We start from the raw sequence: 23,354 nt of genomic DNA, 5'->3' as shown, positions 1-23,354 counted from the left end.
TTTAATAGCTTCGAAATCTAGGTCAAGTAACATAACAGCCAGGCTCCGACAAGAATCGAACTCATGATCTCCTGTTTACTAGACAGGCGCTTTAACCACTAAGCCAAGGAGCCCTTGCTTTGAAGCGACATGAATGCTGAATATTCCAGTAATTTAACTAAATTAACTCATCGGAATTTTTACCCTATTGTTTTAATTTTTCAAAATTTAATAGCTACGAAATCTAGGTCAAGTAACATAACAGCAAGGCTCCGACGAGAATCGAACTCATGATCTCCTGTTTACTAGACAGGCGCTTTAACCACTAAGCCACGGAGCCCTTGCTTTGAAGCGATATGAATGCTGAATATTTCAGTAAATTAACTAAATTTTCTCATGGGAACTTTTACACTATTGTTTTCATATATGAATATCTAAATCAACTATTTTTTTTAATTTTTCAAAATTTAATAGCTTCGAAATCTAGTTCAAGTAATATAACAGCGAGGCTCCGACGAGAATCGAACTTATGATCTCCTGTTTACAAGACAGGCGCTTTAACCACTAAGCCACGGAGCCCTTGCTTCTAAGCGACATGAATGCTGAATATTGCAGTAATTTAACTAAATTAACTCATCGGAATTTTTACCCTATTGTTTTAATTTTTCAAAATTTAATAGCTACGAAATCTAGGTCAAGTAACATAACAGCCAGGCTCCGACAAGAATCGAACTCATGATCTCCTGTTTACTAGACAGGCGCATTAACCACTAAGCCACGGAGCCCTTGCTTTGAAGCGATATGAATGCTGAATATTTCAGTAAATTAACTAAATTATCACATCGGAACTTTTACACTATTGTTTGCATATATGCATATCTAAATCAACTATTATTTTTAATTTTTCAAAATTTAGTAGCTTCGAAATCTAGTTCAAGTAATATAACAGCAAGGCTCCGACGAGAATCGAACACATGATCTCCTGTTTACAAGACAGGCGCTTTAACCACTAAGCCACGGAGCCCTTGGTTTGAAGCGATATGAATGCAGAATATTTCAGTAAATTAACTAAATTATCTCTTGGGAACTTTTGCCCTATTATTTTAATTTTTCAAAATTATATAGCTACGAAATCTAGTTGAAGTAACATAACAGCGAGGCTCCGACGAGAATCGAACTCATGATCTCCTGTTTACTAGACAGGCGCTTTAACCACTAAGCCACGGAGACCTTGCTTTGAAGCGATATGAATGCTGAATATTTCAGTAATTTAACTAAATTAACTCATCGGAATTTTTACCCTATTGTTTTAATTTTTCAAAATTTAATAGCTACGAAATCTAGGTCAAGTAACATAACAGCCAGGCTCCGACAAGAATCGAACTCATGATCTCCTGTTTACTAGACAGGCGCATTAACCACTAACCCACGGAGCCCTTGCTTTGAAGCGATATGAATGCTGAATATTTCAGTAAATTAACTAAATTATCACATCGGAACTTTTACACTATTGTTTGCATATATGCATATCTAAATCAACTATTATTTTTAATTTTTCAAAATTTAATAGCTTCGAAATCTAGTTCAAGTAATATAACAGCAACGCTCCAACGAGAATCGAACACATGATCTCCTGTTTACAAGACAGGCGCTTTAACCACTAAGCCACGGAGCCCTTGGTTTGAAGCGATATGAATGCAGAATATTTCAGTAAATTAACTAAATTATCTCATGGGAACTTTTGCCCTATTATTTTAATTTTTCGAAATTATATAGCTACGAAATCTAGTTCAAGTAACATAACAGCGAGGCTCCAACGAGAATCGAACTCATGATCTCCTGTTTACTAGACAGACGCTTTAACCACTAAGCCACGGAGCCCTTGCTTTGAAGCGACATGAATGCTGAATATTCCAGTAATTTAACTAAATTAACTCATCGGAATCTTTACCCTATTGTTTTAATTTTTCAAAATTTAATAGCTACGAAATCTAGGTCAAGTAACATAACAGCAAGGCTCCGACGAGAATCGAACTCATGATCTCCTGTTTACAAGACAGGCGCTTTAACCACTAAGCCACGGAGCCCTTGCTTTGAAGCGATATGAATGCTGAATATTTCAGTAAATTAACTAAATTATCACATCGGAACTTTTACACTATTGTTTGCTTATATGCATATCTAAATCAACTATTATTTTTTAATTTTTCAAAATATAATAACTTCGAAATCTAGTTCAAGTAATATAACAGCAAGGCTCCGACGAGAATCGAACACATGATCTCCTGTTTACTAGACAGGCGCTTTAACCACTAAGCCACGGAGCCCTTGCTTTGAAGCGATATGAATGCTGAATATTTCAGTAAATTAACTAAATTTTCTCATGGGAACTTTTACACTATTGTTTTCATATATGAATATCTAAATCAACTATTTTTTTTAATTTTTCAAAATTTAATAGCTTCGAAATCTAGTTCAAGTAATATAACAGCGAGGCTCCGACGAGAATCGAACTTATGATCTCCTGTTTACAAGACAGGCGCTTTAACCACTAAGCCACGGAGCCCTTGCTTCTAAGCGACATGAATGCTGAATATTGCAGTAATTTAACTAAATTAACTCATCGGAATTTTTACCCTATTGTTTTAATTTTTCAAAATTTAATAGCTACGAAATCTAGGTCAAGTAACATAACAGCCAGGCTCCGACAAGAATCGAACTCATGATCTCCTGTTTACTAGACAGGCGCATTAACCACTAAGCCACGGAGCCCTTGCTTTGAAGCGATATGAATGCTGAATATTTCAGTAAATTAACTAAATTATCACATCGGAACTTTTACACTATTGTTTGCATATATGCATATCTAAATCAACTATTATTTTTAATTTTTCAAAATTTAGTAGCTTCGAAATCTAGTTCAAGTAATATAACAGCAAGGCTCCGACGAGAATCGAACACATGATCTCCTGTTTACAAGACAGGCGCTTTAACCACTAAGCCACGGAGCCCTTGGTTTGAAGCGATATGAATGCAGAATATTTCAGTAAATTAACTAAATTATCTCTTGGGAACTTTTGCCCTATTATTTTAATTTTTCAAAATTATATAGCTACGAAATCTAGTTGAAGTAACATAACAGTGAGGCTCCGACGAGAATCGAACTCATGATCTCCTGTTTACTAGACAGGCGCTTTAACCACTAAGCCACGGAGACCTTGCTTTGAAGCGATATGAATGCTGAATATTTCAGTAATTTAACTAAATTAACTCATCGGAATTTTTACCCTATTGTTTTAATTTTTCAAAATTTAATAGCTACGAAATCTAGGTCAAGTAACATAACAGCCAGGCTCCGACAAGAATCGAACTCATGATCTCCTGTTTACTAGACAGGCGCATTAACCACTAACCCACGGAGCCCTTGCTTTGAAGCGATATGAATGCTGAATATTTCAGTAAATTAACTAAATTATCACATCGGAACTTTTACACTATTGTTTGCTTATATGCATATCTAAATCAACTATTATTTTTTAATTTTTCAAAATATAATAACTTCGAAATCTAGTTCAAGTAATATAACAGCAAGGCTCCGACGAGAATCGAACACATGATCTCCTGTTTACAAGACTGGCGCTTTAACCACTAAGCCACGGAGCCCTTGCTTTGAAGCGACATGAATGCTGAATATTGCAGTAATTTAACTAAATTAACTCATCGGAATTTTTACCCTATTGTTTTAATTTTTCAAAATTTAATAGCTACGAAATCTAGGTCAAGTAACATAACAGCCAGGCTCCGACAAGAATCGAACTCATGATCTCCTGTTTACTAGACAGGCGCATTAACCACTAAGCCACGGAGCCCTTGCTTTGAAGCGATATGAATGCTGAATATTTCAGTAAATTAACTAAATTATCACATCGGAACTTTTACACTATTGTTTGCATATATGCATATCTAAATCAACTATTATTTTTAATTTTTCAAAGTTTAATAGCTTCGAAATCTAGTTCAAGTAGTATAACAGCAAGGCTCCGACGAGAATCGAACACATGATCTCCTGTTTACAAGACAGGCGCTTTAACCACTAAGCCACGGAGCCCTTGGTTTGAAGCGATATGAATGCAGAATATTTCTGTAAATTAACTAAATTATCTCATGGGAACTTTTGCCCTATTATTTTAATTTTTCGAAATTATATAGCTACGAAATCTAGTTCAAGTAACATAACAGCGAGGCTCCGACGAGAATCGAACTCATGATCTCCTGTTTACTAGACAGGCGCTTTAACCACTAAGCCACGGAGACCTTGCTTTGAAGCGATATGAATGCTGAATATTTCAGTAAATTAACTAAATTATCTCTCGGGAACTTTTGCCCTATTATTTTAATTTTTCAAAATTATATAGCTACGAAATCTAGTTCAAGTAACATAACAGCGAGGCTCCGACGTGAATCGAACTCATGATCTCCTGTTTACAAGACAGGCGCTTTAACCACTAAGCCACGGAGCCCTTGCTTTGAAGCGATATGAATGCTGAATATACCAGTAATTTAACTAAATTAACTCATCGGAATTTTTACCCTATTGTTTTAATTTTTCAAAATTTAATAGCTACGAAATCTAGGTCAAGTAACATAACAGCAAGGCTCCGACGAGAATCGAACTCATGATCTCCTGTTTACTAGACAGGCGCTTTAACCACTAAGCCACGGAGCCCTTGCTTTGAAGCGATATGAATGCTGAATATTTCAGTAAATTATCTAAATTATCTCATGGGAACTTTTACACTATTGTTTTCATATATCAATATCTAAATCAACTATTATTTTTAATTTTTCAAAATTATATAGCTACGAAATCTAGTTCAAGTAACATAACAGCGAGGCTCCGACGAGAATCGAACTCATGATCTCCTGTTTACTAGACAGGCGCTTTAACCACTAAGCCACGGAGCCCTTGCTTTGAAACGACATGAATGCTGAAAATTGCAGTAATTTAACTAAATTAACTCATCGGAATTTTTACCCTATTGTTTTAATTTTTCAAAATTTAATAGCTACGAAATCTAGTTCAAGTAACATAACAGCGAGGCTCCGACGAGAATCGAACTCATGATCTCCTGTTTACTAGACAGGCGCCTTAACCACTAAGCCACGGAGCCCTTGCTTTTAAGCGACATGAATGCTGAATATTGCAGTAATTTAACTAAATTAACTCATCGGAATTTTTACCCTATTGTTTTAATTTTTCAAAATTTAATAGCTACGAAATCTAGGTCAAGTAACATAACAGCCAGGCTCCGACAAGAATCGAACTCATGATCTCCTGTTTACTAGACAGGCGCATTAACCACTAACCCACGGAGCCCTTGCTTTGAAGCGATATGAATGCTGAATATTTCAGTAAATTAACTAAATTATCACATCGGAACTTTTACACTATTGTTTGCATATATGCATATCTAAATCAACTATTATTTTTAATTTTTCAAAATTTAATAGCTTCGAAATCTAGTTCAAGTAATATAACAGCAACGCTCCAACGAGAATCGAACACATGATCTCCTGTTTACAAGACAGGCGCTTTAACCACTAAGCCACGGAGCCCTTGGTTTGAAGCGATATGAATGCAGAATATTTCAGTAAATTAACTAAATTATCTCATGGGAACTTTTGCCCTATTATTTTAATTTTTCGAAATTATATAGCTACGAAATCTAGTTCAAGTAACATAACAGCGAGGCTCCAACGAGAATCGAACTCATGATCTCCTGTTTACTAGACAGACGCTTTAACCACTAAGCCACGGAGCCCTTGGTTTGAAGCGATATGAATGCAGAATATTTCAGTAAATTAACTAAATTATCTCATGGGAACTTTTGCCCTATTATTTTAATTTTTCGAAATTATATAGCTACGAAATCTAGTTCAAGTAACATAACAGCGAGGCTCCAACGAGAATCGAACTCATGATCTCCTGATTACTAGACAGACGCTTTAACCACTAAGCCACGGAGCCCTTGCTTTGAAGCGACATGAATGCTGAATATTCCAGTAATTTAACTAAATTAACTCATCGGAATCTTTACCCTATTGTTTTAATTTTTCAAAATTTAATAGCTACGAAATCTAGGTCAAGTAACATAACAGCAAGGCTCCGACGAGAATCGAACTCATGATCTCCTGTTTACAAGACAGGCGCTTTAACCACTAAGCCACGGAGCCCTTGCTTTGAAGCGATATGAATGCTGAATATTTCAGTAAATTAACTAAATTATCACATCGGAACTTTTACACTATTGTTTGCTTATATGCATATCTAAATCAACTATTATTTTTTAATTTTTCAAAATATAATAACTTCGAAATCTAGTTCAAGTAATATAACAGCAACGCTCCAACGAGAATCGAACACATGATCTCCTGTTTACAAGACAGGCGCTTTAACCACTAAGCCACGGAGCCCTTGGTTTGAAGCGATATGAATGCAGAATATTTCAGTAAATTAACTAAATTATCTCATGGGAACTTTTGCCCTATTATTTTAATTTTTCGAAATTATATAGCTACGAAATCTAGTTCAAGTAACATAACAGCGAGGCTCCAACGAGAATCGAACTCATGATCTCCTGTTTACTAGACAGACGCTTTAACCACTAAGCCACGGAGCCCTTGCTTTGAAGCGACATGAATGCTGAATATTCCAGTAATTTAACTAAATTAACTCATCGGAATCTTTACCCTATTGTTTTAATTTTTCAAAATTTAATAGCTACGAAATCTAGGTCAAGTAACATAACAGCAAGGCTCCGACGAGAATCGAACTCATGATCTCCTGTTTACAAGACAGGCGCTTTAACCACTAAGCCACGGAGCCCTTGCTTTGAAGCGATATGAATGCTGAATATTTCAGTAAATTAACTAAATTATCACATCGGAACTTTTACACTATTGTTTGCTTATATGCATATCTAAATCAACTATTATTTTTTAATTTTTCAAAATATAATAACTTCGAAATCTAGTTCAAGTAATATAACAGCAAGGCTCCGACGAGAATCGAACACATGATCTCCTGTTTACAAGACTGGCGCTTTAACCACTAAGCCACGGAGCCCTTGCTTTGAAGCGACATGAATGCTGAATATTGCAGTAATTTAACTAAATTAACTCATCGGAATTTTTACCCTATTGTTTTAATTTTTCAAAATTTAATAGCTACGAAATCTAGGTCAAGTAACATAACAGCCAGGCTCCGACAAGAATCGAACTTATGATCTCCTGTTTACTAGACAGGCGCATTAACCACTAAGCCACGGAGCCCTTGCTTTGAAGCGATATGAATGCTGAATATTTCAGTAAATTAACTAAATTATCACATCGGAACTTTTACACTATTGTTTGCATATATGCATATCTAAATCAACTATTATTTTTAATTTTTCAAAGTTTAATAGCTTCGAAATCTAGTTCAAGTAGTATAACAGCAAGGCTCCGACGAGAATCGAACACATGATCTCCTGTTTACAAGACAGGCGCTTTAACCACTAAGCCACGGAGCCCTTGGTTTGAAGCGATATGAATGCAGAATATTTCAGTAAATTAACTAAATTATCTCATGGGAACTTTTGCCCTATTATTTTAATTTTTCGAAATTATATAGCTACGAAATCTAGTTCAAGTAACATAACAGCGAGGCTCCGACGAGAATCGAACTCATGATCTCCTGTTTACTAGACAGGCGCTTTAACCACTAAGCCACGGAGACCTTGCTTTGAAGCGATATGAATGCTGAATATTTCAGTAAATTAACTAAATTATCTCTCGGGAACTTTTGCCCTATTATTTTAATTTTTCAAAATTATATAGCTACGAAATCTAGTTCAAGTAACATAACAGCGAGGCTCCGACGAGAATCGAACTCATGATCTCCTGTTTACAAGACAGGCGCTTTAACCACTAAGCCACGGAGCCCTTGCTTTGAAGCGATATGAATGCTGAATATACCAGTAATTAAACTAAATTAACTCATCGGAATTTTTACCCTATTGTTTTAATTTTTCAAAATTTAATAGCTACGAAATCTAGGTCAAGTAACATAACAGCAAGGCTCCGACGAGAATCGAACTCATGATCTCCTGTTTACTAGACAGGCGCTTTAACCACTAAGCCACGGAGCCCTTGCTTTGAAGCGATATGAATGCTGAATATTTCAGTAAATTATCTAAATTATCTCATGGGAACTTTTACACTATTGTTTTCATATATCAATATCTAAATCAACTATTATTTTTAATTTTTCAAAATTATATAGCTACGAAATCTAGTTCAAGTAACATAACAGCGAGGCTCCGACGAGAATCGAACTCATGATCTCCTGTTTACTAGACAGGCGCTTTAACCACTAAGCCACGGAGCCCTTGCTTTGAAGCGACATGAATGCTGAATATTGCAGTAATTTAACTAAATTAACTCATCGGAATTTTTACCCTATTGTTTTAATTTTTCAAAATTTAATAGCTACGAAATCTAGGTCAAGTAACATAACAGCCAGGCTCCGACAAGAATCGAACTCATGATCTCCTGTTTACTAGACAGGCGCATTAACCACTAAGCCACGGAGCCCTTGCTTTGAAGCGATATGAATGCTGAATATTTCAGTAAATTAACTAAATTATCACATTGGAACTTTTACACTATTGTTTGCATATATGCATATCTAAATCAACTATTATTTTTAATTTTTCAAAATTTAATAGCTTCGAAATCTAGTTCAAGTAATATAACAGCAAGGCTCCGACGAGAATCGAACACATGATCTCCTGTTTACAAGACAGGCGCTTTAACCACTAAGCCACGGAGCCCTTGGTTTGAAGCGATATGAATGCTGAATATTTCAGTAAATTAACTAAATTATCACATCGGAACTTTTACACTATTGTTTGCTTATATGCATATCTAAATCAACTATTATTTTTTAATTTTTCAAAATTTAATAACTTCGAAATCTAGTTCAAGTAACATAACAGCAAGGCTCCGACGAGAATCGAACACATGATCTCCTGTTTACAAGACTGGCACTTTAACCACTAAGCCACGGAGCCCTTGCTTTGAAGCGATATGAATGCAGGATATTTCAGTAAATTAACTAAATTATCTCTTGGGAACTTTTTCCCTATTATTTTAATTTTTCAAAATTATATAGCTACGAAATCTAATTCAAGTAACATAACAGCGAAGCTCCGACGAGAATCGAACTCATGATCTCCTGTTTACTAGACAGGCGCTTTAACCACTAAGCCAAGGAGCCCTTGCTGTGAAGCGACATGAATGCTGAATATTCCAGTAATTTAACTAAATTAACTCATCGGAATTTTTACCCTATTGTTTTAATTTTTCAAAATTTAATAGCTACGAAATCTAGGTCAAGTAACATAACAGCCAGGCTCCGACGAGAATCGAACTCATGATCTCCTGTTTACTAGACAGGCGCATTAACCACTAAGCCACGGAGCCCTTGCTTTGAAGCGATATGAATGCTGAATGTTTCAGTAAATTAACTAAATTATCTCATGGGAACTTTTACACTATTGTTTTCATATATGAATATCTAAATCAACTATTATTTTTAATTTTTCAAAATTTAATAGCTTCGAAATCTAGTTCAAGTAATATAACAGCGAGGCTCCGACGAGAATCGAACTCATGATCTCCTGTTTACAAGACAGGCGCTTTAACCACTAAGCCACGGAGCCCTTGCTTTGAAGCGATATGAATGCTGAATATACCAGTAATTTAACTAAATTAACTCATCGGAATTTTTACCCTATTGTTTTCATTTTTCAAAATTTAATAGCTACGAAATCTAGGTCAAGTAACATAACAGCAAGGCTCCGACGAGAATCGAACTCATGATCTCCTGTTTACTAGACAGGCGCTTTAACCACTAAGCCACGGAGCCCTTCCTTTGAAGCGATATGAATGCTGAATATTTCAGTAAATTATCTAAATTATCTCATGGGAACTTTTACACTATTGTTTTCATATATCAATATCTAAATCAACTATTATTTTTAATTTTTCAAAATTATATAGCTACGAAATCTAGTTCAAGTAACATAACAGCGAGGCTCCGACGAGAATCGAACTCATGATCTCCTGTTTACTAGACAGGCGCTTTAACCACTAAGCCACGGAGCCCTTGCTTTGAAGCGACATGAATGCTGAATATTGCAGTAATTTAACTAAATTAACCCATCGGAATTTTTACCCTATTGTTTTAATTTTTTCAAAATTTAATAGCTACGAAATCTAGGTCAAGTAACATAACAGCCAGGCTCCGACGAGAATCGAACTCATGATCTCCTGTTTACTAGACAGGCGCTTTAACCACTAAGCCACGGAGCCCTTGCTTTGAAGCGATATGAATGCTGAATATTTCAGTAAATTATCTAAATTATCTCATGGGAACTTTTACACTATTGTTTTCATATATGAATATCTAAATCAACTATTATTTTTAATTTTTCAAAATTTAATAGCTTCGAAATCTAGTTCAAGTAATATAACAGCGAGGCTCCGACGAGAATCGAACTCATGATCTCCTGTTTACAAGACAGGCGCTTTAACCACTAAGCCACGGAGCCCTTGCTTTGAAGCGATATGAATGCTGAATATACCAGTAATTTAACTAAATTAACTCATCGGAATTTTTACCCTATTGTTTTCATTTTTCAAAATTTAATAGCTACGAAATCTAGGTCAAGTAACATAACAGCAAGGCTCCGACGAGAATCGAACTCATGATCTCCTGTTTACTAGACAGGCGCTTTAACCACTAAGCCACGGAGCCCTTGCTTTGAAGCGATATGAATGCTGAATATTTCAGTAAATTATCTAAATTATCTCATGGGAACTTTTACACTATTGTTTTCATATATCAATATCTAAATCAACTATTATTTTTAATTTTTCAAAATTATATAGCTACGAAATCTAGTTCAAGTAACATAACAGCGAGGCTCCGACGAGAATCGAACTCATGATCTCCTGTTTACTAGACAGGCGCTTTAACCACTAAGCCACGGAGCCCTTGCTTTGAAGCGACATGAATGCTGAATATTTCAGTAAATTAACTAAATTATCTCTTGGGAACTTTTGCCCTATTATTTTAATTTTTCGAAATTATATAGCTACGAAATCTAGTTCAAGTAACATAACAGCGAGGCTCCGACGAGAATCGAACTCATGATCTCCTGTTTACTAGACAGACGCTTTAACCACTAAGCCACGGAGCCCTTGCTTTGAAGCGACATGAATGCTGAATATTCCAGTAATTTAACTAAATTAACTCATCGGAATCTTTACCCTATTGTTTTAATTTTTCAAAATTTAATAGCTACGTAATCTAGGTCAAGTAACATAACAGCAAGGCTCCGACGAGAATCGAACTCATGATCTCCTGTTTACAAGACAGGCGCTTTAACCACTAAGCCACGGAGCCCTTGCTTTGAAGCGATATGAATGCTGAATATTTCAGTAAATTAACTAAATTATCACATCGGAACTTTTACACTATTGTTTGCTTATATGCATATCTAAATCAACTATTATTTTTTAATTTTTCAAAATTTAATAGCTTCGAAATCTAGTTCAATCAACATAACAGCGGGGCTCCGACGAGAATCGAACTCATGATCTCCTGTTTACTAGACAGGCGCTTTAACCACTAAGCCACGGCGCCCTTGCTTTGAAGCGGCATGAATGCTGAATATTCCAGTAATTTATCTAAATTAACTCATCGGAATTTTTACCCTATTGTTTTAATTTTTCAAAATTTAATAGCTACGAAATCTAGGTCAAGTTACATAACAGCAAGGCTCCGACGAGAATCGAACTCATGATCTCCTGTTTACTAGACAGGCGCTTTAACCACTAAGCCACGGAGCCCTTGCTTTGAAGCGATATGAATGCTGAATATTTCAGTAAATTAACTAAATTATCTCATGGGAACTTTTTCACTATTGTTTGCATATATGCATAACTAAATCAACTATTATTTTTAATTTTTCAAAATTTAATAGCTTCGAAATCTAGTTCAAGTAATATAACAGCAAGGCTCCGACGAGAATCGAACACATGATCTCCTGTTTACAAGACTGGCGCTTTAACCACTAAGCCACGGAGCCCTTGCTTTGCAGCGATATGAATGCAGAATATTTCAGTAAATTAACTAAATTATCTCATGGGAACTTTTGCCCTATTATTTTATTTTTCAAAGTTATATAGCTACGAAATCTAGTTCAAGTAACATAACAGCGAGGCTCCGATGAGAATCGAACTCTTGATCTCCTGTTTACTAGACAGGCGCTTTAACCACTAAGCCACGGAGCCCTTGCTTTGAAGCGATATGAATGCAGAATATTTCAGTAAATTAACTAAATTTTCTCATGGGAACTTTTGCCCTATTATTTTAATTTTTCAAAATTATATAGCTACGAAATCTAGTTCAAGAAACATAACAGCGAGGCTTCGACGAGAATCGAACTCATGATCTCCTGTTTACTAGACAGGCGCTTTAATCACTAAGCCACGGAGCCCTCGCTTTGAAGCGACATGAATGCTGAATATTCCATTATTTTAACTAAATTAACTCATCGGAATTTTTACCCTATTGTTGGCATATATGCATATCTAAATCAACTATTATTTTTAATTTTTCAAAATTTAATAGCTTCGAAATCTAGTTCAATCAACATAACAGCGGGGCTACGACGAGAATCGAACTCATGATCTCCTGTTTACTAGACAGGCGCTTTAACCACTAAGCCACGGCGCCCTTGCTTTGAAGCGACATGAATGCTGAATATTCCAGTAATTTATCTAAATTAACTCATCGGAATTTTTACCCTATTGTTTTAATTTTTCAAAATTTAATAGCTACGAAATCTAGGTCAAGTAACATAACAGCAAGGCTCCGACGAGAATCGAACTCATGATCTCCTGTTTACTAGACAGGCGCTTTAACCACTAAGCCACGGAGCCCTTGCTTTGAAGCGATATGAATGCTGAATATTTCAGTAAATTAACTAAATTATCTCATGGGAACTTTTTCACTATTGTTGGCATATATGCATATCTAAATCAACTATTATTTTTAATTTTTCAAAATTTAATAGCTTCGAAATCTAGTTCAAGTAATATAACATCAAGGCTCCGACGAGAATCGAACACATGATCTCCTGTTTACAAGACTGGCGCTTTAACCACTAAGCCACGGAGCCCTTGCTTTGAAGCGATATGAATGCAGAATATTTCAGTAAATTAACTAAATTATCTCATGGGACCTTTTGCCCTATTATTTTAATTTTTCAAAATTATATAGCTACGAAATCTAGTTCAAGTAACATAACAGCGAGGCTCCGACGAGAATCGAACTCATGATCTCCTGGCTTTAACCACTAAGCCACGGAACCCTTGCTTTGAAGCGATATGAATGCTGAATATTTCAGTAAATTAACTAAATTATCACATCGGAACTTTTACACTATTGTTTGCTTATATGCATATCTAAATCAACTATTATTTTTTAATTTTTCAGAATTTAATAGCTTCGAAATCTAGTTCAATCAACATAACAGCGGGGCTCCGACGAGAATCGAACTCATGATCTCCTGTTTACTAGACAGGCGCTTTAACCACTAAGCCACGGCGCCCTTGCTTTGAAGCGACATGAATGCTGAATATTCCAGTAATTTATCTAAATTAACTCATCGGAATTTTTACCCTATTGTTTTAATTTTTCAAAATTTAATAGCTACGAAATCTAGGTCAAGTAACATAACAGCAAGGCTCCGACGAGAATCGAACTCATGATCTCCTGTTTACTAGACAGGCGCTTTAACCACTAAGCCACGGAGCCCTTGCTTTGAAGCGATATGAATGCTGAATATTTCAGTAAATTAACTAAATTATCTCATGGGAACTTTTGCCCTATTATTTTAATTTTTCAAAATTATATAGCTACGAAATCTAGTTCAAGTAACATAACAGCGAGGCTCCGACGAGAATCGAACTCATGATCTACTGTTTACTAGACAGGCGCTTTAACCACTAAGCCACGGAGCCCTTGCTTTGAAGCGATATGAATGCAGAATATTTCAGTAAATTAACTAAATTATCTCATGGGAACTTTTGCCCTATTATTTTTAATTTTTCAAAATTTAATAGCTTCGAAATCTAGTTCAAGTAATATAACAGCAAGGCTCCGACGAGAATCGAACACATGATCTCCTGTTTACAAGACTGGCGCTTTAACCACTAAGCCACGGAGCCCTTGCTTTGAAGCGATATGAATGCAGAATATTTCAGTAAATTAACTAAATTATCTCATGGGAACTTTTGCCCTATTATTTTAATTTTTCAAAATTATATAGCTACGAAATCTAGTTCAAGTAACATAACAGCGAGGCTCCGACGAGAATCGAACTCATGATCTCCTGTTTACTAGACAGGCGCTTTAACCACTAAGCCACGGAGCCCTTGCTTTGAAGCGATATGAATGCTGAATATTTCAGTAAATTAACTAAATTATCTCATGGGAACTTTTTCACTATTGTTTGCATATATGCATATATAAATCAACTATTATTTTTAATTTTTCAAAATTTAATAGCTTCGAAATCTAGTTCAAGTAATATAACAGCAAGGCTCCGACGAGAATCGAACACATGATCTCCTGTTTACAAGACTGGCGCTTTAACCACTAAGCCACGGAGCCCTTGCTTTGCAGCGATATGAATGCAGAATATTTCAGTAAATTAACTAAATTATCTCATGGGAACTTTTGCCCTATTATTTTAATTTTTCAAAATTATATAGCTACGAAATCTAGTTCAAGAAACATAACAGCGAGGCTTCGACGAGAATCGAACTCATGATCTCCTGTTTACTAGACAGGCGCTTTAGTCACTAAGCCACGGAGCCCTCGCTTTGAAGCGACATGAATGCTGAATATTCCAGTAATTTAACTAAATTAACTCATCGGAATTTTTACCCTATTGTTTTAATTTTTCAAAATTTAATAGCTACGAAATCTAGGTCAAGTAACATAACAGCAAGGCTCCGACGAGAATCGAACTCATGATCTCCTGTTTACTAGACAGGCGCTTTAACCACTAAGCCACGGAGCCCTTGCTTTGAAGCGATATGAATGCTGAATATTTCAGTAAATTAACTAAATTATCTCATGGGAACTTTTTCACTATTGTTTGCATATATGCATATCTAAATCAACTATTATTTTTAATTTTTCAAAATGTAATAGCTTCGAAATCTAGTTCAAGTAATATAACAGCAAGGCTCCGACGAGAATCGAACACATGATCTCCTGTTTACAAGACTGGCGCTTTAACCACTAAGCCACGGAGCCCTTGCTTTGCAGCGATATGAATGCAGAATATTTCAGTAAATTAACTAAATTATCTCATGGGAACTTTTGCCCTATTTTTAATTTTTCAAAATTATATAGCTACGAAATCTAGTTCAAGAAACATAACAGCGAGGCTTCGACGAGAATCGAACTCATGATCTCCTGTTTACTAGACAGGCGCTTTAATCACTAAGCCACGGAGCCCTCGCTTTGAAGCGACATGAATGCTGAATATTCCAGTAATTTAACTAAATTAACTCATCGGAATTTTTACCCTATTGTTTTAATTTTTCAAAATTTAATAGCTACGAAATCTAGTTCAAGTAACATAACAGCGAGGCTCCGACGAGAATCGAACTCATGATCTCCTGTTTACAAGACAGGCGCTTTAACCACTAAGCCACGGAGCCCTTGCTTTGAAGCGACATGAATGCTGAATATTTCAGTAAATTAACTAAATTATCTCATGAGAACTTTAACACTATTGTTTGCATATATGCATATCTAAATCAACTATTATTTTTAATTTTTCAAAATTTAATAGGTTCGAAATCTAGTTCAATCAACATAACAGCGGGGCTCCGACGAGAATCGAACTCATGATCTCCTGTTTACTAGACAGGCGCTTTAACCACTAAGCCACGGCGCCCTTGCTTTGAAGCGACATGAATGCTGAATATTCCAGTAATTTAACTAAATTAACTCATCGGAATTTTTACCCTATTGTTTTAATTTTTCAAAATTTAATAGCTACGAAATCTAGGTCAAGTAACATAACAGCGAGGCTCCGACGAGAATCGAACTCATGATCTCCTGTTTACAAGACAGGCGCTTTAACCACTAAGCCACGGAGCCCTTGCTTTGAAGCGACATGAATGCTGAATATTTCAGTAAATTAACTAAATTATCTCATGAGAACTTTAACACTATTGTTTGCATATATGCATATCTAAATCAACTATTATTTTTAATTTTTCAAAATTTAATAGGTTCGAAATCTAGTTCAATCAACATAACAGCAAGGCTCCGACGAGAATCGAACTCATGATCTCCTGTTTACTAGACAGGCGCTTTAACCACTAAGCCACGGAGCCCTTGCTTTGAAGCGATATGAATGCTGAATATTTCAGTAAATTAACTAAATTATCTCATGGGAACTTTTTCACTATTGTTTGCATATATGCATATCTAAATCAACTATTATTTTTAATTTTTCAAAATTTAATAGATTCGAAATCTAGTTCAAGTAATATAACAGCAAGGCTCCGACGAAAATCGAACACATGATCTCCTGTTTACAAGACTGGCGCTTTAACCACTAAGCCACGGAGCCCTTGCTTTGAAGCGATATGAATGCAGAATATTTCAGTAAATTAACTAAATTATCTCATGGGAACTTTTGCCCTATTATTTTAATTTTTCAAAATTATATAGCTACGAAATCTAGTTCAAGTAACATAACAGCGAGGCTCCGACGAGAATCGAACTCATGATCTCCTGTTTACTAGACAGGCGCTTTAACCACTAAGCCACGGAGCCCTTGCTTTGAAGCGATATGAATGCAGAATATTTCAGTAAATTAACTAAATTATCTCATGGGAACTTTTGCCCTATTATTTTTAATTTTTCAAAATTTATTAGCTTCGAAATCTAGTTCAAGTAATATAACAGCAAGGCTCCGACGAGAATCGAACACATGATCTCCTGTTTACAAGACTGGCGCTTTAACCACTAAGCCACGGAGCCCTTGCTTTGAAGCGATATGAATGCAGAATATTTCAGTAAATAAACTAAATTATCTCATGGGAACTTTTGCCCTATATAAAATTATATAGCTACGAAATCTAGTTCAAGTAACATAACAGCGAGGCTCCGACGAGAATCGAACTCATGATTTCCTGTTTACAAGACAGGCGCTTTAACCACTAAGCCACGGAGCCCTTGCTTTGAAGCGATATGAATGCTGAATATTTCAGTAAATTAACTAAATTATCACATCGGAACTTTTACACTATTGTTTGCTTATATGCATATCTAAATCAACTATTATTTTTTAATTTTTCAAAATTTAATAGCTTCGAAATCTAGTTCAATCAACATAACAGCGGGGCTCCGACGAGAATCGAACTCATGATCTCCTGTTTACTAGACAGGCGCTTTGACCACTAAGCCACGGCGCCCTTGCTTTGAAGCGACATGAATGCTGAATATTCCAGTAATTTAACTAAATTAACTCATCGGAATTTTTACCCTATTGTTTTAATTTTTCAAAATTTAATAGCTACGAAATCTAGGTCAAGTAACATAACAGCAAGGCTCCGACGAGAATCGAACTTATGATCTCCTGTTTACTAGACAGGCGCTTTAACCACTAAGCCACGGCGCCCTTGCTTTGAAGCGACATGAATGCTGAATATTCCAGTAATTTATCTAAATTAACTCATCGGAATTTTTACCCTATTGTTTTAATTTTTCAAAATTTAATAGCTACGAAATCTAGGTCAAGTAACATAACAGCAAGGCTCCGACGAGAATCGAACTCATGATCTCCTGTTTACTAGACAGGCGCTTTAACCACTAAGCCACGGAGCCCTTGCTTTGAAGCGATATGAATGCAGAATATTTCAGTAAATTAACTAAATTATCTCATGGGAACTTTTGCCCTATTATTTTAATTTTTCAAAATTATATAGCTACGAAATCTAGTTCAAGTAACATAACAGCGAGGCTCCGACGAGAATCGAACTCATGATCTCCTGTTTACTAGACAGGCGCTTTAACCACTAAGCCACGGAGCCCTTGCTTTGAAGCGATATGAATGCAGAATATTTCAGTAAATTAACTAAATTATCTCATGGGAACTTTTGCCCTATTATTTTTAATTTTTCAAAATTTATTAGCTTCGAAATCTAGTTCAAGTAATATAACAGCAAGGCTCCGACGAGAATCGAACACATGATCTCCTGTTTACAAGACTGGCGCTTTAACCACTAAGCCACGGAGCCCTTGCTTTGAAGCGATATGAATGCAGAATATTTCAGTAAATAAACTAAATTATCTCATGGGAACTTTTGCCCTATATAAAATTATATAGCTACGAAATCTAGTTCAAGTAACATAACAGCGAGGCTCCGACGAGAATCGAACTCATGATTTCCTGTTTACAAGACAGGCGCTTTAACCACTAAGCCACGGAGCCCTTGCTTTGAAGCGATATGAATGCTGAATATTTCAGTAAATTAACTAAATTATCACATCGGAACTTTTACACTATTGTTTGCTTATATGCATATCTAAATCAACTATTATTTTTTAATTTTTCAAAATTTAATAGCTTCGAAATCTAGTTCAATCAACATAACAGCGGGGCTCCGACGAGAATCGAACTCATGATCTCCTGTTTACTAGACAGGCGCTTTGACCACTAAGCCACGGCGCCCTTGCTTTGAAGCGACATGAATGCTGAATATTCCAGTAATTTAACTAAATTAACTCATCGGAATTTTTACCCTATTGTTTTAATTTTTCAAAATTTAATAGCTACGAAATCTAGGTCAAGTAACATAACAGCAAGGCTCCGACGAGAATCGAACTTATGATCTCCTGTTTACAAGACAGGCGCTTTAACCACTAAGCCACGGCGCCCTTGCTTTGAAGCGACATGAATGCTGAATATTCCAGTAATTTATCTAAATTAACTCATCGGAATTTTTACCCTATTGTTTTAATTTTTCAAAATTTAATAGCTACGAAATCTAGGTCAAGTAACATAACAGCAAGGCTCCGACGAGAATCGAACTCATGATCTCCTGTTTACTAGACAGGCGCTTTAACCACTAAGCCACGGAGCCCTTGCTTTGAAGCGATATGAATGCTGAATATTTCAGTAAATTAACTAAATTATCTCATGGGAACTTTTTCACTATTGTTTGCATATATGCATATCTAAATCAACTGTTATTTTTAATTTTTCAAAATTTAATAGCTTCGAAATCTAGTTCAAGTAATATAACAGCAAGGCTCCGACGAGAATCGAACACATGATCTCCTGTTTACAAGACTGGCGCATTAACCACTAAGCCACGGAGCCCTTGCTTTGCAGCGATATGAATGCAGAATATTTCAGTAAATTAACTAAATTATCTCATGGGAACTTTTGCCCTATTATTTTAATTTTTCAAAATTATATAGCTACGAAATCTAGTTCAAGTAACATAACAGCGAGGCTCCGACGAGAATCGAACTCATGATCTCCTGTTTACTAGACAGGCGCTTTAACCACTAAGCCACGGAGCCCTTGCTTTGAAGCGATATGAATGCAGAATATTTCAGTAAATTAACTAAATTATCTCATGGGAACTTTTGCCCTATTATTTTAATTTTTCAAAATTATATAGCAACGAAATCTAGTTCAAGTAACATAACAGCGAGGCTTCGACGAGAATCGAACTCATGATCTCCTGTTTACTAGACAGGCGCTTTAATCACTAAGCCACGGAGCCCTCGCCTTGAAGCGACATGAATGCTGAATATTCCAGTAATTTAACTAAATTAACTCATCGGAATTTTTACCCTATTGTTTTAATTTTTCAAAATTTAATAGCTACGAAATCTAGTTCAAGTAACATAACAGCGAGGCTTCGACGAGAATCGAACTCATGATCTCCTGTTTACTAGGCAGGCGCTTTAATCACTAAGCCACTGAGCCCTCGCTTTGAAGCGACATGAATGCTGAATATTCCAGTAATTTAACTAAATTAACTCATCGGAATTTTTACCCTATTGTTTTAATTTTTCAAAATTTAATAGCTACGAAATCTAGTTCAAGTAACATAACAGCGAGGCTCCGACGAGAATCGAACCCATGATCTCCTGTTTACTAGACAGGCGCTTTAACCACTAAGCCACGGAGCCCTTGCTTTGAAGCGATATGAATGCTGAATATTCCAGTAATTTAACTAAATTAACTCATCGGAAGTTTTACCCTATTGTTTTAATTTTTCAAAATTTAATAGCTTCGATATCTAGTTCAAGTAATATAACAGCTAGGCTCCGACGAGAATCGAACACATGATCTCTTGTTTACAAGACAGGCGCTTTAACCACTAAGCCAAGGAGCCCTTGGTTTGAAGCGATATTAATGCAGAATATTTCAGTAAATTAACTAAATTATCTCATGGGAACTTTTGCCCTATTATTTTAATTTTTCAAAATTATATAGCTACGAAATCTAGTTCAAGTAACATAACAGCGAGGCTCCGACGAGAATCGAACTCATGATCTCCTGTTTACTAGACAGGCGCTTTAACCACTAAGCCACGGGGCCCTTGCTATGAAGCGACATGAACACTGAATATTCCAGTAATTTAACTAAATTAACTCATCGGAATTTTTACCCTATTGTTTTAATTTTTCAAAATTTAATAGCTACGAAATCTAGGTCAAGTAACATAACAGCAAGGCTCCGACGAGAATCGAACTTATGATCTCCTGTTTACAAGACAGGCGCTTTAACCACTAAGCCACGGCGCCCTTGCTTTGAAGCGACATGAATGCTGAATATTCCAGTAATTTATCTAAATTAACTCATCGGAATTTTTACCCTATTGTTTTAATTTTTCAAAATTTAATAGCTACGAAATCTAGGTCAAGTAACATAACAGCAAGGCTCCGACGAGAATCGAACTCATGATCTCCTGTTTACTAGACAGGCGCTTTAACCACTAAGCCACGGAGCCCTTGCTTTGAAGCGATATGAATGCTGAATATTTCAGTAAATTAACTAAATTATCTCATGGGAACTTTTTCACTATTGTTTGCATATATGCATATCTAAATCAACTGTTATTTTTAATTTTTCAAAATTTAATAGCTTCGAAATCTAGTTCAAGTAATATAACAGCAAGGCTCCGACGAGAATCGAACACATGATCTCCTGTTTACAAGACTGGCGCATTAACCACTAAGCCACGGAGCCCTTGCTTTGCAGCGATATGAATGCAGAATATTTCAGTAAATTAACTAAATTATCTCATGGGAACTTTTGCCCTATTATTTTAATTTTTCAAAATTATATAGCTACGAAATCTAGTTCAAGTAACATAACAGCGAGGCTCCGACGAGAATCGAACTCATGATCTCCTGTTTACTAGACAGGCGCTTTAACCACTAAGCCACGGAGCCCTTGCTTTGAAGCGATATGAATGCAGAATATTTCAGTAAATTAACTAAATTATCTCATGGGAACTTTTGCCCTATTATTTTAATTTTTCAAAATTATATAGCTACGAAATCTAGTTCAAGTAACATAACAGCGAGGCTTCGACGAGAATCGAACTCATGATCTCCTGTTTACTAGACAGGCGCTTTAATCACTAAGCCACGGAGCCCTCGCCTTGAAGCGACATGAATGCTGAATATTCCAGTAATTTAACTAAATTAACTCATCGGAATTTTTACCCTATTGTTTTAATTTTTCAAAATTTAATAGCTACGAAATCTAGTTCAAGTAACATAACAGCGAGGCTTCGACGAGAATCGAACTCATGATCTCCTGTTTACTAGGCAGGCGCTTTAATCACTAAGCCACTGAGCCCTCGCTTTGAAGCGACATGAATGCTGAATATTCCAGTAATTTAACTAAATTAACTCATCGGAATTTTTACCCTATTGTTTTAATTTTTCAAAATTTAATAGCTACGAAATCTAGTTCAAGTAACATAACAGCGAGGCTCCGACGAGAATCGAACCCATGATCTCCTGTTTACTAGACAGGCGCTTTAACCACTAAGCCACGGAGCCCTTGCTTTGAAGCGATATGAATGCTGAATATTCCAGTAATTTAACTAAATTAACTCATCGGAAGTTTTACCCTATTGTTTTAATTTTTCAAAATTTAATAGCTTCGATATCTAGTTCAAGTAATATAACAGCTAGGCTCCGACGAGAATCGAACACATGATCTCTTGTTTACAAGACAGGCGCTTTAACCACTAAGCCAAGGAGCCCTTGGTTTGAAGCGATATTAATGCAGAATATTTCAGTAAATTAACTAAATTATCTCATGGGAACTTTTGCCCTATTATTTTAATTTTTCAAAATTATATAGCTACGAAATCTAGTTCAAGTAACATAACAGCGAGGCTCCGACGAGAATCGAACTCATGATCTCCTGTTTACTAGACAGGCGCTTTAACCACTAAGCCACGGGGCCCTTGCTATGAAGCGACATGAACACTGAATATTCCAGTAATTTAACTAAATTAACTCCTCGGAATTTTTACCCTATTGTTTTAATTTTTCAAAATTTAATAGCTACGAAATCTAGGTCAAGTAACATAAAAGCAAGGCTCCGACGAGAATCGAACACATGATCTCCTGTTTACAAGACTGGCGCTTTAACCACTAAGCCACGGAGCCCTTGCTTTGCAGCGATATGAATGCAGAATATTTCAGTAAATTAACTAAATTATCTCATGGGAACTTTTGCCCTATTATTTTAATTTTTCAAAATTATATAGCTACGAAATCTAGTTCAAGTAACATAACAGCGAGGCTCCGACGAGAATCGAACTCATGATCTCCTGTTTACTAGACAGGCGCTTTAACCACTAAGCCACGGAGCCCTTGCTTTGAAGCGATATGAATGCAGAATATTTCAGTAAATTAACTAAATTTTCTCATGGGAACTTTTGCCCTATTATTTTAATTTTTCAAAATTATATAGCTACGAAATCTAGTTCAAGAAACATAACAGCGAGGCTTCGACGAGAATCGAACTCATGATCTCCTGTTTACTAGACAGGCGCTTTAATCACTAAGCCACGGAGCCCTCGCTTTGAAGCGACATGAATGCTGAATATTCCAGTAATTTAACTAAATTAACTCATCGGAATTTTTACCCTATTGTTTTAATTTTTCAAAATTTAATAGCTAC

At 35.9% G+C, this 23,354-nt stretch overlaps 60 non-coding genes across 60 annotated transcripts; all 60 read right to left on the bottom strand.

The window, feature by feature from the left end:
* Nucleotides 1-246: 246 nt before the first annotated feature.
* On the bottom strand, nucleotides 247-319 carry TRNAT-AGU (transfer RNA threonine (anticodon AGU)). The gene has a single exon. It is a non-coding gene; the product is annotated as a tRNA-Thr (tRNA).
* A 166-nt stretch (nucleotides 320-485) lies between these two features.
* Nucleotides 486-558, bottom strand: TRNAT-UGU (transfer RNA threonine (anticodon UGU)). Its single transcript has one exon. It is a non-coding gene; the product is annotated as a tRNA-Thr (tRNA).
* Nucleotides 559-930: 372 nt separating this feature from the next.
* TRNAT-UGU (transfer RNA threonine (anticodon UGU)) lies at nucleotides 931-1,003 on the bottom strand. The gene has a single exon. It is a non-coding gene; the product is annotated as a tRNA-Thr (tRNA).
* A 133-nt stretch (nucleotides 1,004-1,136) lies between these two features.
* On the bottom strand, nucleotides 1,137-1,210 carry TRNAT-AGU (transfer RNA threonine (anticodon AGU)). Its single transcript has one exon. It is a non-coding gene; the product is annotated as a tRNA-Thr (tRNA).
* A 577-nt stretch (nucleotides 1,211-1,787) lies between these two features.
* On the bottom strand, nucleotides 1,788-1,860 carry TRNAT-AGU (transfer RNA threonine (anticodon AGU)). Its single transcript has one exon. It is a non-coding gene; the product is annotated as a tRNA-Thr (tRNA).
* A 133-nt stretch (nucleotides 1,861-1,993) lies between these two features.
* Nucleotides 1,994-2,066, bottom strand: TRNAT-UGU (transfer RNA threonine (anticodon UGU)). Its single transcript has one exon. It is a non-coding gene; the product is annotated as a tRNA-Thr (tRNA).
* Nucleotides 2,067-2,472: 406 nt separating this feature from the next.
* Nucleotides 2,473-2,545, bottom strand: TRNAT-UGU (transfer RNA threonine (anticodon UGU)). Its single transcript has one exon. It is a non-coding gene; the product is annotated as a tRNA-Thr (tRNA).
* Nucleotides 2,546-2,917: 372 nt separating this feature from the next.
* Nucleotides 2,918-2,990, bottom strand: TRNAT-UGU (transfer RNA threonine (anticodon UGU)). Its single transcript has one exon. It is a non-coding gene; the product is annotated as a tRNA-Thr (tRNA).
* Nucleotides 2,991-3,123: 133 nt separating this feature from the next.
* Nucleotides 3,124-3,197, bottom strand: TRNAT-AGU (transfer RNA threonine (anticodon AGU)). Its single transcript has one exon. It is a non-coding gene; the product is annotated as a tRNA-Thr (tRNA).
* Nucleotides 3,198-4,014: 817 nt separating this feature from the next.
* TRNAT-UGU (transfer RNA threonine (anticodon UGU)) lies at nucleotides 4,015-4,087 on the bottom strand. Its single transcript has one exon. It is a non-coding gene; the product is annotated as a tRNA-Thr (tRNA).
* A 133-nt stretch (nucleotides 4,088-4,220) lies between these two features.
* On the bottom strand, nucleotides 4,221-4,294 carry TRNAT-AGU (transfer RNA threonine (anticodon AGU)). Its single transcript has one exon. It is a non-coding gene; the product is annotated as a tRNA-Thr (tRNA).
* A 132-nt stretch (nucleotides 4,295-4,426) lies between these two features.
* Nucleotides 4,427-4,499, bottom strand: TRNAT-UGU (transfer RNA threonine (anticodon UGU)). The gene has a single exon. It is a non-coding gene; the product is annotated as a tRNA-Thr (tRNA).
* Nucleotides 4,500-4,632: 133 nt separating this feature from the next.
* Nucleotides 4,633-4,705, bottom strand: TRNAT-AGU (transfer RNA threonine (anticodon AGU)). Its single transcript has one exon. It is a non-coding gene; the product is annotated as a tRNA-Thr (tRNA).
* A 166-nt stretch (nucleotides 4,706-4,871) lies between these two features.
* TRNAT-AGU (transfer RNA threonine (anticodon AGU)) lies at nucleotides 4,872-4,944 on the bottom strand. Its single transcript has one exon. It is a non-coding gene; the product is annotated as a tRNA-Thr (tRNA).
* Nucleotides 4,945-5,077: 133 nt separating this feature from the next.
* TRNAT-AGU (transfer RNA threonine (anticodon AGU)) lies at nucleotides 5,078-5,150 on the bottom strand. Its single transcript has one exon. It is a non-coding gene; the product is annotated as a tRNA-Thr (tRNA).
* A 578-nt stretch (nucleotides 5,151-5,728) lies between these two features.
* TRNAT-AGU (transfer RNA threonine (anticodon AGU)) lies at nucleotides 5,729-5,801 on the bottom strand. The gene has a single exon. It is a non-coding gene; the product is annotated as a tRNA-Thr (tRNA).
* A 133-nt stretch (nucleotides 5,802-5,934) lies between these two features.
* Nucleotides 5,935-6,007, bottom strand: TRNAT-AGU (transfer RNA threonine (anticodon AGU)). Its single transcript has one exon. It is a non-coding gene; the product is annotated as a tRNA-Thr (tRNA).
* A 133-nt stretch (nucleotides 6,008-6,140) lies between these two features.
* TRNAT-UGU (transfer RNA threonine (anticodon UGU)) lies at nucleotides 6,141-6,213 on the bottom strand. Its single transcript has one exon. It is a non-coding gene; the product is annotated as a tRNA-Thr (tRNA).
* A 373-nt stretch (nucleotides 6,214-6,586) lies between these two features.
* TRNAT-AGU (transfer RNA threonine (anticodon AGU)) lies at nucleotides 6,587-6,659 on the bottom strand. Its single transcript has one exon. It is a non-coding gene; the product is annotated as a tRNA-Thr (tRNA).
* Nucleotides 6,660-6,792: 133 nt separating this feature from the next.
* TRNAT-UGU (transfer RNA threonine (anticodon UGU)) lies at nucleotides 6,793-6,865 on the bottom strand. Its single transcript has one exon. It is a non-coding gene; the product is annotated as a tRNA-Thr (tRNA).
* Nucleotides 6,866-7,477: 612 nt separating this feature from the next.
* Nucleotides 7,478-7,550, bottom strand: TRNAT-UGU (transfer RNA threonine (anticodon UGU)). The gene has a single exon. It is a non-coding gene; the product is annotated as a tRNA-Thr (tRNA).
* Nucleotides 7,551-7,683: 133 nt separating this feature from the next.
* Nucleotides 7,684-7,757, bottom strand: TRNAT-AGU (transfer RNA threonine (anticodon AGU)). The gene has a single exon. It is a non-coding gene; the product is annotated as a tRNA-Thr (tRNA).
* Nucleotides 7,758-7,889: 132 nt separating this feature from the next.
* On the bottom strand, nucleotides 7,890-7,962 carry TRNAT-UGU (transfer RNA threonine (anticodon UGU)). The gene has a single exon. It is a non-coding gene; the product is annotated as a tRNA-Thr (tRNA).
* A 133-nt stretch (nucleotides 7,963-8,095) lies between these two features.
* On the bottom strand, nucleotides 8,096-8,168 carry TRNAT-AGU (transfer RNA threonine (anticodon AGU)). Its single transcript has one exon. It is a non-coding gene; the product is annotated as a tRNA-Thr (tRNA).
* A 166-nt stretch (nucleotides 8,169-8,334) lies between these two features.
* Nucleotides 8,335-8,407, bottom strand: TRNAT-AGU (transfer RNA threonine (anticodon AGU)). The gene has a single exon. It is a non-coding gene; the product is annotated as a tRNA-Thr (tRNA).
* A 372-nt stretch (nucleotides 8,408-8,779) lies between these two features.
* On the bottom strand, nucleotides 8,780-8,852 carry TRNAT-UGU (transfer RNA threonine (anticodon UGU)). The gene has a single exon. It is a non-coding gene; the product is annotated as a tRNA-Thr (tRNA).
* Nucleotides 8,853-9,670: 818 nt separating this feature from the next.
* Nucleotides 9,671-9,743, bottom strand: TRNAT-UGU (transfer RNA threonine (anticodon UGU)). The gene has a single exon. It is a non-coding gene; the product is annotated as a tRNA-Thr (tRNA).
* Nucleotides 9,744-9,876: 133 nt separating this feature from the next.
* TRNAT-AGU (transfer RNA threonine (anticodon AGU)) lies at nucleotides 9,877-9,949 on the bottom strand. The gene has a single exon. It is a non-coding gene; the product is annotated as a tRNA-Thr (tRNA).
* Nucleotides 9,950-10,115: 166 nt separating this feature from the next.
* On the bottom strand, nucleotides 10,116-10,188 carry TRNAT-AGU (transfer RNA threonine (anticodon AGU)). The gene has a single exon. It is a non-coding gene; the product is annotated as a tRNA-Thr (tRNA).
* A 134-nt stretch (nucleotides 10,189-10,322) lies between these two features.
* On the bottom strand, nucleotides 10,323-10,395 carry TRNAT-AGU (transfer RNA threonine (anticodon AGU)). The gene has a single exon. It is a non-coding gene; the product is annotated as a tRNA-Thr (tRNA).
* Nucleotides 10,396-10,561: 166 nt separating this feature from the next.
* Nucleotides 10,562-10,634, bottom strand: TRNAT-UGU (transfer RNA threonine (anticodon UGU)). The gene has a single exon. It is a non-coding gene; the product is annotated as a tRNA-Thr (tRNA).
* A 133-nt stretch (nucleotides 10,635-10,767) lies between these two features.
* TRNAT-AGU (transfer RNA threonine (anticodon AGU)) lies at nucleotides 10,768-10,840 on the bottom strand. Its single transcript has one exon. It is a non-coding gene; the product is annotated as a tRNA-Thr (tRNA).
* A 166-nt stretch (nucleotides 10,841-11,006) lies between these two features.
* On the bottom strand, nucleotides 11,007-11,079 carry TRNAT-AGU (transfer RNA threonine (anticodon AGU)). The gene has a single exon. It is a non-coding gene; the product is annotated as a tRNA-Thr (tRNA).
* Nucleotides 11,080-11,212: 133 nt separating this feature from the next.
* Nucleotides 11,213-11,285, bottom strand: TRNAT-AGU (transfer RNA threonine (anticodon AGU)). The gene has a single exon. It is a non-coding gene; the product is annotated as a tRNA-Thr (tRNA).
* Nucleotides 11,286-11,418: 133 nt separating this feature from the next.
* Nucleotides 11,419-11,491, bottom strand: TRNAT-UGU (transfer RNA threonine (anticodon UGU)). Its single transcript has one exon. It is a non-coding gene; the product is annotated as a tRNA-Thr (tRNA).
* Nucleotides 11,492-11,864: 373 nt separating this feature from the next.
* TRNAT-AGU (transfer RNA threonine (anticodon AGU)) lies at nucleotides 11,865-11,937 on the bottom strand. The gene has a single exon. It is a non-coding gene; the product is annotated as a tRNA-Thr (tRNA).
* A 371-nt stretch (nucleotides 11,938-12,308) lies between these two features.
* Nucleotides 12,309-12,381, bottom strand: TRNAT-AGU (transfer RNA threonine (anticodon AGU)). Its single transcript has one exon. It is a non-coding gene; the product is annotated as a tRNA-Thr (tRNA).
* Nucleotides 12,382-12,959: 578 nt separating this feature from the next.
* TRNAT-AGU (transfer RNA threonine (anticodon AGU)) lies at nucleotides 12,960-13,032 on the bottom strand. Its single transcript has one exon. It is a non-coding gene; the product is annotated as a tRNA-Thr (tRNA).
* An 804-nt stretch (nucleotides 13,033-13,836) lies between these two features.
* TRNAT-AGU (transfer RNA threonine (anticodon AGU)) lies at nucleotides 13,837-13,909 on the bottom strand. The gene has a single exon. It is a non-coding gene; the product is annotated as a tRNA-Thr (tRNA).
* Nucleotides 13,910-14,455: 546 nt separating this feature from the next.
* Nucleotides 14,456-14,528, bottom strand: TRNAT-AGU (transfer RNA threonine (anticodon AGU)). Its single transcript has one exon. It is a non-coding gene; the product is annotated as a tRNA-Thr (tRNA).
* A 578-nt stretch (nucleotides 14,529-15,106) lies between these two features.
* Nucleotides 15,107-15,179, bottom strand: TRNAT-AGU (transfer RNA threonine (anticodon AGU)). The gene has a single exon. It is a non-coding gene; the product is annotated as a tRNA-Thr (tRNA).
* Nucleotides 15,180-15,755: 576 nt separating this feature from the next.
* Nucleotides 15,756-15,828, bottom strand: TRNAT-UGU (transfer RNA threonine (anticodon UGU)). The gene has a single exon. It is a non-coding gene; the product is annotated as a tRNA-Thr (tRNA).
* Nucleotides 15,829-16,200: 372 nt separating this feature from the next.
* Nucleotides 16,201-16,273, bottom strand: TRNAT-UGU (transfer RNA threonine (anticodon UGU)). Its single transcript has one exon. It is a non-coding gene; the product is annotated as a tRNA-Thr (tRNA).
* Nucleotides 16,274-16,439: 166 nt separating this feature from the next.
* TRNAT-AGU (transfer RNA threonine (anticodon AGU)) lies at nucleotides 16,440-16,512 on the bottom strand. The gene has a single exon. It is a non-coding gene; the product is annotated as a tRNA-Thr (tRNA).
* A 372-nt stretch (nucleotides 16,513-16,884) lies between these two features.
* Nucleotides 16,885-16,957, bottom strand: TRNAT-AGU (transfer RNA threonine (anticodon AGU)). Its single transcript has one exon. It is a non-coding gene; the product is annotated as a tRNA-Thr (tRNA).
* A 328-nt stretch (nucleotides 16,958-17,285) lies between these two features.
* Nucleotides 17,286-17,358, bottom strand: TRNAT-UGU (transfer RNA threonine (anticodon UGU)). The gene has a single exon. It is a non-coding gene; the product is annotated as a tRNA-Thr (tRNA).
* A 579-nt stretch (nucleotides 17,359-17,937) lies between these two features.
* On the bottom strand, nucleotides 17,938-18,010 carry TRNAT-AGU (transfer RNA threonine (anticodon AGU)). Its single transcript has one exon. It is a non-coding gene; the product is annotated as a tRNA-Thr (tRNA).
* A 133-nt stretch (nucleotides 18,011-18,143) lies between these two features.
* TRNAT-AGU (transfer RNA threonine (anticodon AGU)) lies at nucleotides 18,144-18,216 on the bottom strand. Its single transcript has one exon. It is a non-coding gene; the product is annotated as a tRNA-Thr (tRNA).
* A 328-nt stretch (nucleotides 18,217-18,544) lies between these two features.
* On the bottom strand, nucleotides 18,545-18,617 carry TRNAT-UGU (transfer RNA threonine (anticodon UGU)). Its single transcript has one exon. It is a non-coding gene; the product is annotated as a tRNA-Thr (tRNA).
* Nucleotides 18,618-18,990: 373 nt separating this feature from the next.
* Nucleotides 18,991-19,063, bottom strand: TRNAT-UGU (transfer RNA threonine (anticodon UGU)). Its single transcript has one exon. It is a non-coding gene; the product is annotated as a tRNA-Thr (tRNA).
* A 133-nt stretch (nucleotides 19,064-19,196) lies between these two features.
* On the bottom strand, nucleotides 19,197-19,269 carry TRNAT-AGU (transfer RNA threonine (anticodon AGU)). Its single transcript has one exon. It is a non-coding gene; the product is annotated as a tRNA-Thr (tRNA).
* A 372-nt stretch (nucleotides 19,270-19,641) lies between these two features.
* TRNAT-AGU (transfer RNA threonine (anticodon AGU)) lies at nucleotides 19,642-19,714 on the bottom strand. The gene has a single exon. It is a non-coding gene; the product is annotated as a tRNA-Thr (tRNA).
* A 545-nt stretch (nucleotides 19,715-20,259) lies between these two features.
* On the bottom strand, nucleotides 20,260-20,332 carry TRNAT-AGU (transfer RNA threonine (anticodon AGU)). Its single transcript has one exon. It is a non-coding gene; the product is annotated as a tRNA-Thr (tRNA).
* A 339-nt stretch (nucleotides 20,333-20,671) lies between these two features.
* On the bottom strand, nucleotides 20,672-20,744 carry TRNAT-AGU (transfer RNA threonine (anticodon AGU)). The gene has a single exon. It is a non-coding gene; the product is annotated as a tRNA-Thr (tRNA).
* Nucleotides 20,745-20,877: 133 nt separating this feature from the next.
* On the bottom strand, nucleotides 20,878-20,950 carry TRNAT-UGU (transfer RNA threonine (anticodon UGU)). Its single transcript has one exon. It is a non-coding gene; the product is annotated as a tRNA-Thr (tRNA).
* A 133-nt stretch (nucleotides 20,951-21,083) lies between these two features.
* TRNAT-AGU (transfer RNA threonine (anticodon AGU)) lies at nucleotides 21,084-21,156 on the bottom strand. The gene has a single exon. It is a non-coding gene; the product is annotated as a tRNA-Thr (tRNA).
* A 372-nt stretch (nucleotides 21,157-21,528) lies between these two features.
* TRNAT-AGU (transfer RNA threonine (anticodon AGU)) lies at nucleotides 21,529-21,601 on the bottom strand. The gene has a single exon. It is a non-coding gene; the product is annotated as a tRNA-Thr (tRNA).
* A 545-nt stretch (nucleotides 21,602-22,146) lies between these two features.
* TRNAT-AGU (transfer RNA threonine (anticodon AGU)) lies at nucleotides 22,147-22,219 on the bottom strand. The gene has a single exon. It is a non-coding gene; the product is annotated as a tRNA-Thr (tRNA).
* Nucleotides 22,220-22,558: 339 nt separating this feature from the next.
* Nucleotides 22,559-22,631, bottom strand: TRNAT-AGU (transfer RNA threonine (anticodon AGU)). The gene has a single exon. It is a non-coding gene; the product is annotated as a tRNA-Thr (tRNA).
* Nucleotides 22,632-22,970: 339 nt separating this feature from the next.
* TRNAT-AGU (transfer RNA threonine (anticodon AGU)) lies at nucleotides 22,971-23,043 on the bottom strand. The gene has a single exon. It is a non-coding gene; the product is annotated as a tRNA-Thr (tRNA).
* Nucleotides 23,044-23,354: the final 311 nt, after the last annotated feature.

This window comes from Phalangium opilio, unplaced genomic scaffold (assembly GCF_054372755.1).
Source record: "Phalangium opilio isolate 3A_F unplaced genomic scaffold, DU_Popi_V2 ptg000092l_1, whole genome shotgun sequence".
In the NCBI taxonomy this organism is placed as follows: Eukaryota; Metazoa; Arthropoda; class Arachnida; order Opiliones; family Phalangiidae; genus Phalangium; species Phalangium opilio.
This window is presented reverse-complemented; position numbering and strand designations above follow the sequence as displayed.